Source organism: Dromiciops gliroides, chromosome 6, assembly GCF_019393635.1.
Source record: "Dromiciops gliroides isolate mDroGli1 chromosome 6, mDroGli1.pri, whole genome shotgun sequence".
In the NCBI taxonomy this organism is placed as follows: Eukaryota; Metazoa; Chordata; class Mammalia; order Microbiotheria; family Microbiotheriidae; genus Dromiciops; species Dromiciops gliroides.
The window spans coordinates 126,004,338-126,016,926 of NC_057866.1; positions in this window are offsets into that span (position 1 = coordinate 126,004,338).

The following is a 12,589-nucleotide window of genomic DNA, read 5'->3' on the forward strand; positions in this document are numbered from 1 at the left end:
GAAGGAAGAAAAGCAAGCATACACTGGTGAGTGTGGTAGGGTGAAGCCTACTGGTTGTAGTCACTGGAAGAAGATTGGAGGTCCTGGTTTTGGTTCCAGGGCAGAAGGGTGAGCTGATGCTTGCAATCACTGGAGGGACTGCAGAGAGTAAGAACATTTGTGCGGCCAGTGATGATGGGAACCCTGGTCATAGCTCAGGGAGAGAGAGGAGTACCTGAAGTTACTCATAGACCAAAGTATGAGCTGGAGGAGCAGTGACCACACCTGGCCTTGGATTACAGAACTTTGGAAGAACCAAAAGGTCAAAGGCCTTCAGATAGAGCTCAGAAAATAACACAAACTTGAGACATTATCGCCCATACCCCAGGAGCAGAACCTGACCTTAACATAACATTAACAGCCAAAAATAGGCTGTTAAAAATGAATAAGCAAGGGGGGCAGCTAGGTGGCGCAGTGGATAAAGCACTGGCCTTGGATTCAGGAGTACCTAAGTTCAAATCCAGCCTCAGACACTTGACAGTTACTAGCTGTGTGACCCTGGGGAAGTCACTTAACCCTCACTGCCCTTCCAAAAAAACAAAAGCAAAACAAAAACAAAAAACAAAAATGAGTAAGCAACAGAGAAAGAACAGGATAATAAATAGTTACTATGGTGATAGTTACTATGGTGATAGAGAAGATCAGAGTTCACATTCAGAAGAAGACAATGAAGTCATAACAGCTATTTGTAAAGCCTCAAAGAAAAATGTAAAATGACCATAAGCTCAAAAAAAGAGTTTGGAAGAGCTTTAAAAGGATTTTTTAGATAATATAAGAGAAGTTGAAGAAAAAATAAGAGTAGGAGGCAGCTAGGTGGTGCAGTGGATAAAGCACTGGCCCTGGATTCAGGAGTACCTGAATTCAAATCTGGCCTCAGACACTTACTTGACACTTACTAGCAGTGTGACCCTGGGCAAGTCATTTAACCCCCATAGCTCTGCAAAAAAATAAAATAAAATAAGAGTAATGAAAGAAAATCAAGAAAATTATGAAAAGAAAACCAACCAATTGGGGGCAAAAAGATCCAAAAACTTATGGAAGAAAATAAACTCTTAATAATTATAAAATGGGGGGGGGCAGCTAGGTGGCACAGTGGATAAAGCACTGGCCCTAGATTCAGGAGAACCTGAGTTCAAATCTGACCTCAGACACTTGACACTTAATAGCTGTGTGACTCTGGGCCGGTCACTTAACCCTCATTGCCCTGCCAAAAAAAAAAAATTAGAATTGGGCCAGGGGAAGCTAATGACTTCATTGTACATAAGGAAATAATAAAACAAAATCAAAAGACTGAAAAATAGAAGAGAACATAAAATATCTCATTAGATATTTATGAAAACAGATCAAGGAAAAATTAGGGTTAGGTTTAGGGTATAAAAATTGATGCACTGTCTGAAAGCAATGACCAAAAAAGGAGTCTAGACGCTATACTTCAAGAAATCATTAAGGAAAAATGCCCTGAAGTTTTGGAACTAGTCAGTAAAATAGAAATGGGGAAAAAAAATCTACCAATCACCACCTGAAAGAGATTCTAAAATGAACATTCACAAGAACATTATACTTAAGTGTCAAAGCTTCCAGGTCAAGGAAAAAATATTACAAACTAGAATGAAACAATTTAAATATTGTGGAACTACAATCAGGATAGCACAAGATTTATCCGCTTCTACATTAAAAGACCAAAGGACATGGAATATGATATTCTGAACAGCAAAAGAGCTGAGTTCATGACCAAAATTAACCTACCCAGCAAAGTTGAATGCAAGGGAAAAATAGATATTTAATGAATGAAAGGACTTTCAGATATTCTTGAGGGAAAGAAAAGAATTGAATAAAAAATTTGACCTATTAGAATCAAGAGAAAGATTAGAAGGTAAACATGAAAGACTAATTATAAGGGATTTAATAAAGTTAAGCTGTTTACATCTTATATGAGAAGATGTTACTTGTAACTCTTAAGAATGTTTTCATTACTAGGGGAGTTCAAAAGAGTATATAAAACCCAATTGAGAAATGGTCAAAGGATATAAACAGGCAGTCTTCAGATAAAAATCAAAGCTATCTATTGCCATATGAAAAAATGCTCTAAATCACTATTGATTAGAGAAATGCAAATTAAAAGAACTAAGGTACCACTTCACACCTATCAGATTGGATAATATGACAAAAAAAGGAAAATAATAAATATTGGAGGAGCTGTGGAAAAATTGGAACATTAATGCATTGTTGGTGGAGTTGTGAACTGATTCAGTCATCCTGGAGAACAATTTGGAACTATGTGCAAAGGGCTATGAGGTTGTACATACCCTTTGACCCAGTAATTCCACTACTAGGTCTATATTCCAAAGAGATTACAAAAAAGGGAAAAGGACCGAAATGTACAAAAATATTTATAGCAGCTCTCTTTGTGGTAGCAGGTTGATTTTAATTTCTCTGAGTCCCAGTTGTTTCATCTGCAAAATGGAGGTAATAGCACTTTAAGGTTTTTGAAGCACTTTCCATATTTTATCTCATTTGATCCTTATAACATTCCTGGTAGGTAGGTGCTATTACTATTATTATTATTTCCATTTTACAGATGCGGAAACTGAAGCAGTGTCATGCCCAGGTCTACACAGCTTAAGTGGTTGAGACAAGATTTGAACTCAGTCTTCCTAGCTCCAAGTCCAGTGTTCTATTCACTAGCTGCTTCTAAAACCTATGTCACAGAGTTGTCAGGCTCAAATGAGATAATCAATGTAAATTCTATGTGTATGTAAGTTATTATTAAATGTATACTGACAAATCATAAAAAATCTATCTATGAAATAGGTTTCATTTACTATACTGAAAATGTAATAAAACTATACATTTATTTTAGTCTAGCAATAGTGGTTATATCTTCCTAGTGTGATGTTTAAAATCTAAATTGTGGTCACCTTAAATTAGAAGCTTTAGCACCAGTCCTTGGGCATTAAACATTTATTAAAGCATACAGATATTCCCATGGAGTTCAGAAAGTTAAGAAAAAAGCCTATTTAGCCTAGAGTTCCAGCCTGGTCTGGTTCTTCCTCAAGTCCTCTGCCACAAGCCTGCTTCAATCACGAACTCTCTCCAGCAAACTGATTGTGGAAGCATTTTATAGGTCTGGAACAGAGGCGGGCCTTACACACTGCTTCAAGCTGATTGGTTGGCGTCATCCAAATCGATTGGTTCTGAAGGTGTTCTCAAAGTGTGATTACAATCCAGTTAACTTGAAGTAGGCTAATCAGCAGTTAATCACTCTCACTTGATTCAATCAGTCTAGATTAATCTCCAGGTGGGTCTTTGAGTATCTGCTAAATCTCATTATTTCATCACACTAGTAATGCTTCGGGTAGTAAGTGAAAATTTAATGAGTGGAGCAAGTTGCTCCCACTTTATGGCACTCACCCTTTGGTAGGTAGCACCCATCTTCCCCAACTCCTCCCTTATAGCTCTGACTTTAGTTTTAGTCAATGCTCTCAAACCCCACAAAGTAGACAAAATACATTAAGCATCACCTATTAAGCATCACCTTAAATACCAGACACAGCTTTCACCAAACTGTTGGACTCATTCTATAAGTAGGACATTCTAGATTCACTTATTTTTCTCTTATTGTTATTATTCACTTATTGTTTTGGAGAAAAATTAAAATTTGAATCAACAAAATCTCTTCATCTCAAGCCTCAGCTAAGAAGATCCCAGTGACTAAAAAGTGAATCTCTTCCTCTTTTCTTCTTTCTTCCCTCTGTCTCCCCCTTCTTCCCTCTTCTTCCTCTTCCTCTTTCTGTCCCCCCCCCACCTTTTCTCTCTCCTTCTGACCCTACCTTTCCTCTCTTCCTCTGCCTCTTCTTCTTCTCCTTCTGGCCACATTGACTATTACTCTCCCTTCCACACTCTTCAATCTAGCACAAAAGGCTTCCCTTTCTGCCTTACACAAAACAGACTCCTGTTTTCATGTCTTTGGCTGGTCAACCCAAACACTTCGAATGCATTCCCTCCTCTCTTACTCATTAGCTTCCTTCTCTTCCTTTAAGCCACAGACTAAACACCATCTTCTGTAAAAAACAAAAAACAAAAATTAAAAAACCCTTTTCTTGATTCCCCCAATTGCCAGTGTTCTCCCTGCTAACCTACCTTGTATTTAACTATTTCATACACATTTCTATTTACTCTTTACATTTATGCTATATTTTGGGCAGCTAGGTGGCACAGTGGATAGAGCACCAGTCCTGGAGTCAGGAGTACCTGAGTTCAAATCCAGCCACAGACACTTAACACTTACTAGCTGTGTGACCCTGGGCAAGTCACTTAACCCCAGTTGCCTCACTAAAAAAAGTTTTTAAAAAAGAAAGAAACATTTATGCTATATTTTTATTTATTCTCTCAAAATGTAAGCTCCTGGAAAATAGGAATTATTTCATTCTTTATACTATACTTGTTTACCTAATTCCTAACACTTAGGAAGTGATTGGTAAATACTTGTTAATTGATTAATTGATTTTCATTTACACCAGACAATTAACTCTCTTAGGAAATAAATTGTGGCCAATCAGCATTAATAAAGGGAATTTCCTCATTAGGTTCTCCCTATGCCAAAGAAGTAGGCAGTTAGGTGGCACAATGGATAGAGTGCCAGGCATAGAGTCAGGAAGACACCTCTGGTTCAAATCCAGCCTCAGACACTTACCAGCTGTGTGACCCTCAGAAAGTCATTTAACCCTGTTGTCCTCAGTTCTTCATCTATAAAATGATGTGCTCATTGATTTTTAGAAAAATATGGATAGATTTACATGAAATAACAAAATGCGAAATGAGCAGGACCAAGAAAACATTGTATTACAATAACAGCAATATTGTTTTAAGAGCAACATCGGGCAACTAAGTAATTTTGACTATTATAAATACCCAAATTAACTACAAAGAACATATTAAAGGAGGATGCTATTTGTATACAGAGAAAGAACTGATAAATAGAAGTATGCATAGAATGATTTTACATGTGTGTATGTGCACATACCCATATTTAGTGCTGAAATACAAATTCATAAAATCCATAGAGCTAAAAGGAACCTCAGATCTAGTCCAACCCCTCATTTTATAGGTAATTAAGTTTCCTCAGTTTTTTTTAATCTCTAAGGTGGGGGGAGGGGAAAAAAGGAAAACAAAGAAATTTACATGAGAATTTCATTATGTATTTAAAAGGAATAGAAAGTTGTACATAATAGATTTGCAGTTTCATGTGCAATCATCCTTTTTTATTTTACTATGTTATATAAATGCTTGTTTTATTTTATAAATTAAAAATAAAATAAAATTTTTAAAAAGAATTTAGATTTGAAATGCAGACATGCAGAATGGAAAAGGGCATATAATGATACTTTGAAATGTAAATAAGCTTCAGAATAGCAAATTATTTTTTTTAATTTATTAGTGCTTTATCACTTGCAAATATTGATTCCACCTATTACAAATTAAGAATGAAGACATAATAGGTTTTTCAAGAAAAGTATTAGATTTTATATTGAAAAAAACAAGCAGGAGAAGGAAATGGCAAAACACTCCAGTAACTTTGCAAGAAAACTGCAAATGGGGTCACCAAGAGTTGGATAGGACTGAAATAACAACAACAACATGCCAAAGAAGTCATAGGTCTAGACCAAAATGGGGGCGAGATCTATATTTTAGGCAGATGACATGCTAACTGTGTAAAGGATAGCTTCTAGGAGAGAAAGAACAGCAGTAAGGGGTCTAATTAGGAGGCTCTTGTACTAGTCCAGCCAAGAGACAATGAGAATCTGAAATAGAGTGGTGGTTACATGAGAAGGGAAAGTTGAACAGATGTGAGAGATGTCAAACATGGAAGTACAATGGATAAGAGTCACTTGGTTGGGTGTGGTTGGGAGGGGGAGGAAGAAAGAAGAATCCAAGGTGGGTTCCATATCTCTTTCCTTTGTTTTCAGGGCTTGCTTTTTTTTTTTTCAAGAACTGCCTGCATTATTGTAATTTCTCATAGTTTTGGTTTTCGTCTGCTGCACTGGTTTCTGTGACTCCACAAAACTAAGTCCTCATTTTCTTCAATTATCCTTTGGGTTGGAGAGCTATATAAATATTTTTATGCTGATTATTAGCATATGATAATGCATTCAACTTTTAAAGGTTTTTTTCTCTGAAAAGCTGAAACCTTACACTGTCATCTCAGAGGTTTTTTTTTGGGGGGGGGGGGTTGACTCAAAAAAAGCAAGGGTATAGAAAAACATTTCTCCAAGAAAGATCCCTCGGAAGCTACAGGTAAAATGTCAGCTTCAAATCTGGAACTCAAGGTCACCCACAGTTTGACCCCAACCTATATTTTCAACCTTACCTCCCATTCCTCTACCTTCCCTTCTAGCTCTTAATCTATGATTCTATTCCCTAGAACAAACACAGTTGTCTACTCACTGTCCCCTGAGTACCCTATGTCCTTTTCCCACTTTTGCTCAAGACTAAAATGGCTTCCTTTTCTTCTCTAATCTAAATCCTAACAATTCTTTGAGGTACAGTTGAACTCCTACCACCTAGGTCCAACAAGATTCTGACCTGAGAACACTGTAAAACACATTCTAACCCATTAGTAATACATGATCTTATCATGCTGTGACCTGATCATGGCTGAATAATTTGGGAAATAAGCAAAGGGTATTACAAAAGTAACTAGACATATCTTACCAGTGTAGAAACTCTTTATTCAATTCACTATTTGTGTATATGTGTGTGTGTGTATATATATATATATATATATATATACACACATAGAGAGAAAGAGAGGGAGGGAGAGAGAATATGCTCATTTGTGGGTATGTTGTTTTCTTGCAGTATAAAGTAAGTGACCTGAGTTGAAATCTGGCCCCAGACACTTGACACTTACTAGCTCTGTGACCTTGGGCAAGTCACTTAACCTTCATTGCCCTGGTAAAAAAAAGAAAGAGAGAATATATGAGTTAAGAAGTCAAGGATATGGGGCAGCTAGGTGGCGCAGTAGATAGAGCACCGGCCCTGGAGTCGAGGGGACCTGAGTTCAAATCCGGCCTCAGACACTTGACACTTACTAGCTGTGTGACCCTGGGCAAGTCACTTAACCCCAATTGCCTCACCAAAAAAAAAGAAGAAGAAGAAGAAGTCAAGGATAAATAAAGTGCTTAGCACAGAATAAGCCCTTAATAAATGCTTTTTTCATTCATTTGTTCATAAATAACACAAATGTGACTAGCCTAGAAAAAATTTATTCCTTTGCTATGAGGAAGTAAATGAAAAAGAAATCTAATTAAATAAGGTAGGATTTCTTCTCACTAAAGATAACAATACTACAAAACATTATCTTCAAGAAGTTACAGAATCTTATCTGGAGAACATCAAGAAGACTCTTTGTCAGGAATTAATGCAAAGGAATGAAAAAAAAATGCAAAGGAAGATGGCCTAGCTGTACCAGATCTAAAACTATATTATAAAACATCAATCATCAAAACTACTTGGTCCTGCCTAAGAAATAGAGAGGCAGATCAGTGGAATAGGTTAGGCACACAAAACATAGTCCTAAATGAATATTGTAATCTCCTGTTTGATAAACCCAAAGACTTTATCCTCCAAGATAAGAATTCACTATTTGACAAAAACTGCTGGGAAAACTGGAAAATAGTATGGCAGAAACTAGGCATGGACCAACATCTTATACCATACACCAAAGTAAAGGTAAAATGGGTACGTGATCTAGACATAAAGGGTGATAACATAGCAAATTAGAAAAGGAATAGTTTATTTGTCAGATCTATGGAAAGGGGAAGAATTTATGACCAAAGATGAGATAGAGGACATTATGAAATGCAAAGTGGATCATTTTGACTATATTAAATTTAAAAGGGTTTGCACAAACAAAAGCAATGCAAACAAAATTAGAAGGAAAGCAAAATGCTGGGAAACAATTTTTACAGACAGTGTGTCTGATAAAGGCTTCATATCTAAAATGTGTAGAAAATTGAAACAAATATATAAGGATACAAGTCATTCCTCAATTGAGAAATGGTCAAAAGATATGAACAGGCAGTTTTCAGTTGAAGAAATTAAAGCTATCTACAGCCATATGAAAAAAAAAATGTACTCAATCACTATTGATTAGAGAAATGCAAATTAAAACTACTCTGAGGTACCACCTCACACCTATCCAATTGGCTAATATGATAAAAAGGAAAATGATAAATGTTGGAGACAATTTGGGAAAACTGGAACACTAATGCACTGTTGGTAGAACTGTGAACTGATCCAACCATTCTGGAGAGCAGTCTGGAACCATGTCCAAAAGGCTATAAAACTGTGCATACCCTTTGACCCAGCAATAACATTACTAGCTCTATATCCTAAAGAGATCATAAAAAAGGGAAAAGGACCCACATGTACAAGAATATTTATATCTGCTCTTTTTATAGTGGCAAAAAATTGGAAATTGAGGGGATGTCCATCAATTGGGGAATGATCAACCAAGTTGTGGTATATGAATGTAATGAAATACTATTGTGCTGTAAGAAATGATAAGCAGATGGATTTCAGAAAAACCTGGAAAGACTTACATAAATTGATGCTGAATGAAATGAGCAGAACCAAGGGAGCATTGTACACAGTATCAACAACATTGTGTGATGATCAACTGTGATAGATTTAACTCTTCTCAGCAATACAGTGATCCAAGACAATGTCAAAAGACTTATGGTGGAAAATGCTCTCCACATTCAGAAAAAGAACTATGGAGTCTGAATGCAGATTGAAGCATACTATTTCCACTTTTGTTGTTGCTTTGTTGTTGTTTATTCTTTCTTGCATTTTTCCAATTCTTCTCTTACAACATGACTAACGTGGAAATATGTTTAACATGATTGTAATGTATAACCTATATCAGATTGCTTGCTGGCTTCAAGAGGGAGGAAGGAAAGGAGGCTGGGAGAAAAATTTGGAACTCAAAAAATATCTTTACATGTAACTGGAAAAAAAATAAACTAAATTGAATTTTTAAAAAAGAAGACTCTTTGTCTCCTAAGGTTGAAATATAAAGAATTGGATGTTATGGTCTCTTGGGTTCTGAGTTTATATAATTATGGTTCTAAGAGGTTCAAGTGTGATTTTTTGTTTTGTTTTGTTTTGTTTTGTTTTTTTAAGTGAGGCAATTGGGGTTAAGTGATTTGCCCAGGGTCACACAGCCAGTAAGTGTTAAGTGTCTGAGGCCGGATTTGAACTCAGGTACTCCTGACTCCAGGGCCGGGGCTCTATCCACTGTGCCACCTGGCTGCCCCCAAGTATGATTTAATTATATTTAAATATACCAATCTCATCAATATGGTGATTACCTCCAAAATGGTCAATCACAAACCAGTCACATCTTATCATCTTATATAATTCTTGTCCATGTTCTCCATGAATTGACATCTTAAGGCTTCATGAAAAATTCTTTGAAGCTGATGGTGAAGTTGGAGGGAGAAGATGGCAGAGGTTGAGTGGAGGCTGATTCCCTACTTGGAGCTTCAGAACTCAGTTGACCATCTTCTATTCCAGCAGCTCACTTAAAAAAGAATTATGATAACCAACGGCTCAGGTGGGTGCATAAGAATGCAGGGTTTTCTCTTCCTATGTGAAAGTATAACTAAAGACAAGACACACACTACTACATGCCTTGACTCAGAAGAACCACTTAAATTTACTCAAACAACTCTATTATTTCTCCCTGAGTTATTTATTAACTCTGCTTTTGCTATAATTAAAACAAAATGAGAGAAAGAAAAAAACCCCAATGATACACTAAGTGCATTTGCCAGCCTATAATATAGTCACCTCAGATCCTCTTCTTCTGATCTGGAATATGCCACTGCAAATATAGGTCCATCCAGGAGCAAATGAGGTCTACCAATATGGCAGAATGACCATGAGAAGACTTTGATTTATACTCAGGAATAAACAAAGGTATCTGATGACCTCTATAGATGAACCAGTTTAATGCAAACAGGTCACAGATGTTGTAGAATACACTAGTTAAAATAAGCCAAATAAGGATGCCCATGGGGGCTGGCACAATTCCTTTGGCATCAGCCACCCTGACTGCTTTTGTCTATAAATGCTCCCTCCATTGGAGAGAGTAACCACATGGAGAAGATCATGGATCCATCAACGCATCTCAATTGGCACATCACCCAGAATAAATAATAGAATCACAGAATGTTGGAGGTGGAGAAGACCTTACAGGCATTCTAGTCCAACCCCCTGGTTTTGTAGGTGAGGAAGTTGAAGCCAAGAATGGGGAAAGGATTTTACCCAAGGACACAAAGCTAGCCCAGATCCCCTGACTCCCAGGCTAATGTTACTTCTTCTAAACCATACTATGCCAGCCAATGAGAAACACTTCAATTCAGTTCCACAGGCTTATTGTTTCCTTAAGTGTGAGCTTTGTCTGTAACTTGGAAGATCTTTATCAAGAAAAGAGATGGCATTTCACAAGCATGTTAAAGCTTCATAACCAAGAAATGTAGCTTGTCAGATTTTTCATGCGATAATCCTTAATTAGATCAGAAAATTATTGGCCTTGAAAATGGAAGTGAATACCAAAGCACAATGCAATAATTTGCTAATCATCGCTCCCTGTTTGGTCCTAGATGCCACACCTATATGATCCATGTGTTCAGTGTGTTTGGGTATAAGTTTGTGTATATATCTTATTGACAGCCATAATAAGTGCAGTGCTGGTTGGTTGGGACCATCTTGAAGACTGTTACAGTTGGGAGTGTTGCTTCTGATAACATTGTTTGTGCCATTTTTCATTCCCACCAGCAGTGGAAGCAGATGAATGGTTTCCTGATTAAAGATCCTGCTGCTTTGGGTCTGGAGCTCCAAACGAAGCAGACGTGAGGTCTCCAACACCACCATGGGCGTGAGCACACTGACCATTTATTTCACAAACGTGAGCTCTTGGATGGTTTCAGGAAAAAATGACATGTCATTTACAACCCACTGAAAATACCCAAGGACTGTGATAAAATGGGCTCTTTAGTGAGGATGTGTTAAGGCACACACAAAACAGAGTTAAATGACTAAATATGGAAAAAAGTAAGAATTTTAAGTGAAAAAGGATATAACATTTTATACCTTCCCCAGGGCTGATGCCAGGGAGGATGACCTCAGGCTGCATTTACACATAGAAAAGGAAAACTCAATTTTATTTATTTTATTATTTTATTATGATATTATGATAGTAATTTAACTAATATAATTAATAATTTATGTTTATATTATTAATTTGATAAATAACTGTTAACAATACTGTAATTAAATTATTCTTAACATAATTATACATTATTAATGTTGTTATTAATATAATAATAGATGATATATTATTTTTTATTTTATTTATTTTTTATTATAATTTGGTTAATGAAGATAGCCAACCTGAATAAAGTAGGCACCTAAAATATACCCCAAGCAGTATCAATAGAAGGTTTAGATTTTGGGACCTGAACAATCTAGAATCAACTCTCTGACTGCAATGACATCTCTACAACGATGACCTTGTGACCTGGGATGAGCAGCTTGCCTTTCTTTAGAGCACTTCTAACAGGAACACAACAGAATCTCAGTTACAAGGGACCTCAGAGGTCTTCTAGTCTGACTGATACCTGACCAAGAATGGCCCCAACAAAACCTCAGACCAATAGTCATCCAGCTTTTCCTAGAAAATCTCAACCCAGAGGGAATCCTCTAACCCCTGACGCACCTTGTCCCCCACTTGGGCACCTCTCACTGCTCAGAAGTTTTTTGTTACATGAACTTGATGTCCGCTGCTGTTCAATTTTGATCCACTGCTTTTCTGCTTTCTAAGCCCAAGGGGAAGGGGTCTAATCCTTCTTCCACGGGAAAGCCTTAATGCTATCAATTATCCCCTAAGTCTTTTTTTTTTCTTCAAGCTAAACATCCCCAATTCCTTCAGCTGATGCCCTTATGACATGATCTCAAAGCCCTTCACTATCCTAGGGATCCTCTTCTGAATGCTCTTCACTTATCAATATCCTTCCTAAACAAAGAGCCCACGACCTGAGATCCAATTTAGCCTCTGTCTCTGGTTAGTTGTTTGCCTTCTGGTAATTTTTTTTAAAGTGAGTCAATTGGGGTTAAGTGACTTGCCCAGGGTCACACAGCTAGTAAGTGTTAAGTGTCTAAGGTCGGATTTGAACTCAGGTCCTCCTGACTCCAGGGCCAGTGCTCTATCCACTGTGCCACCTGGCTGACCCTCTGGCATTTTTTTTAAGATCTCTGAGCCTCTGTTCCCTCCTCCATAAAATGAAAGCAATATGATAACTGTATTCTAAAATCCCACTCAGCTTTGATATTCAGTGGCAGATAGCATTGCTGAGTCAGCAATTTTTGAGTAAAAGGACATTTAAGGGGTTATGGCTTAAATTTCTTAAATTCATAATGATCGTGATACAATAGCTACTGTTTCCTTAGCAGTGACCCTTTTCTCTTTCTAGAGCAACAATCG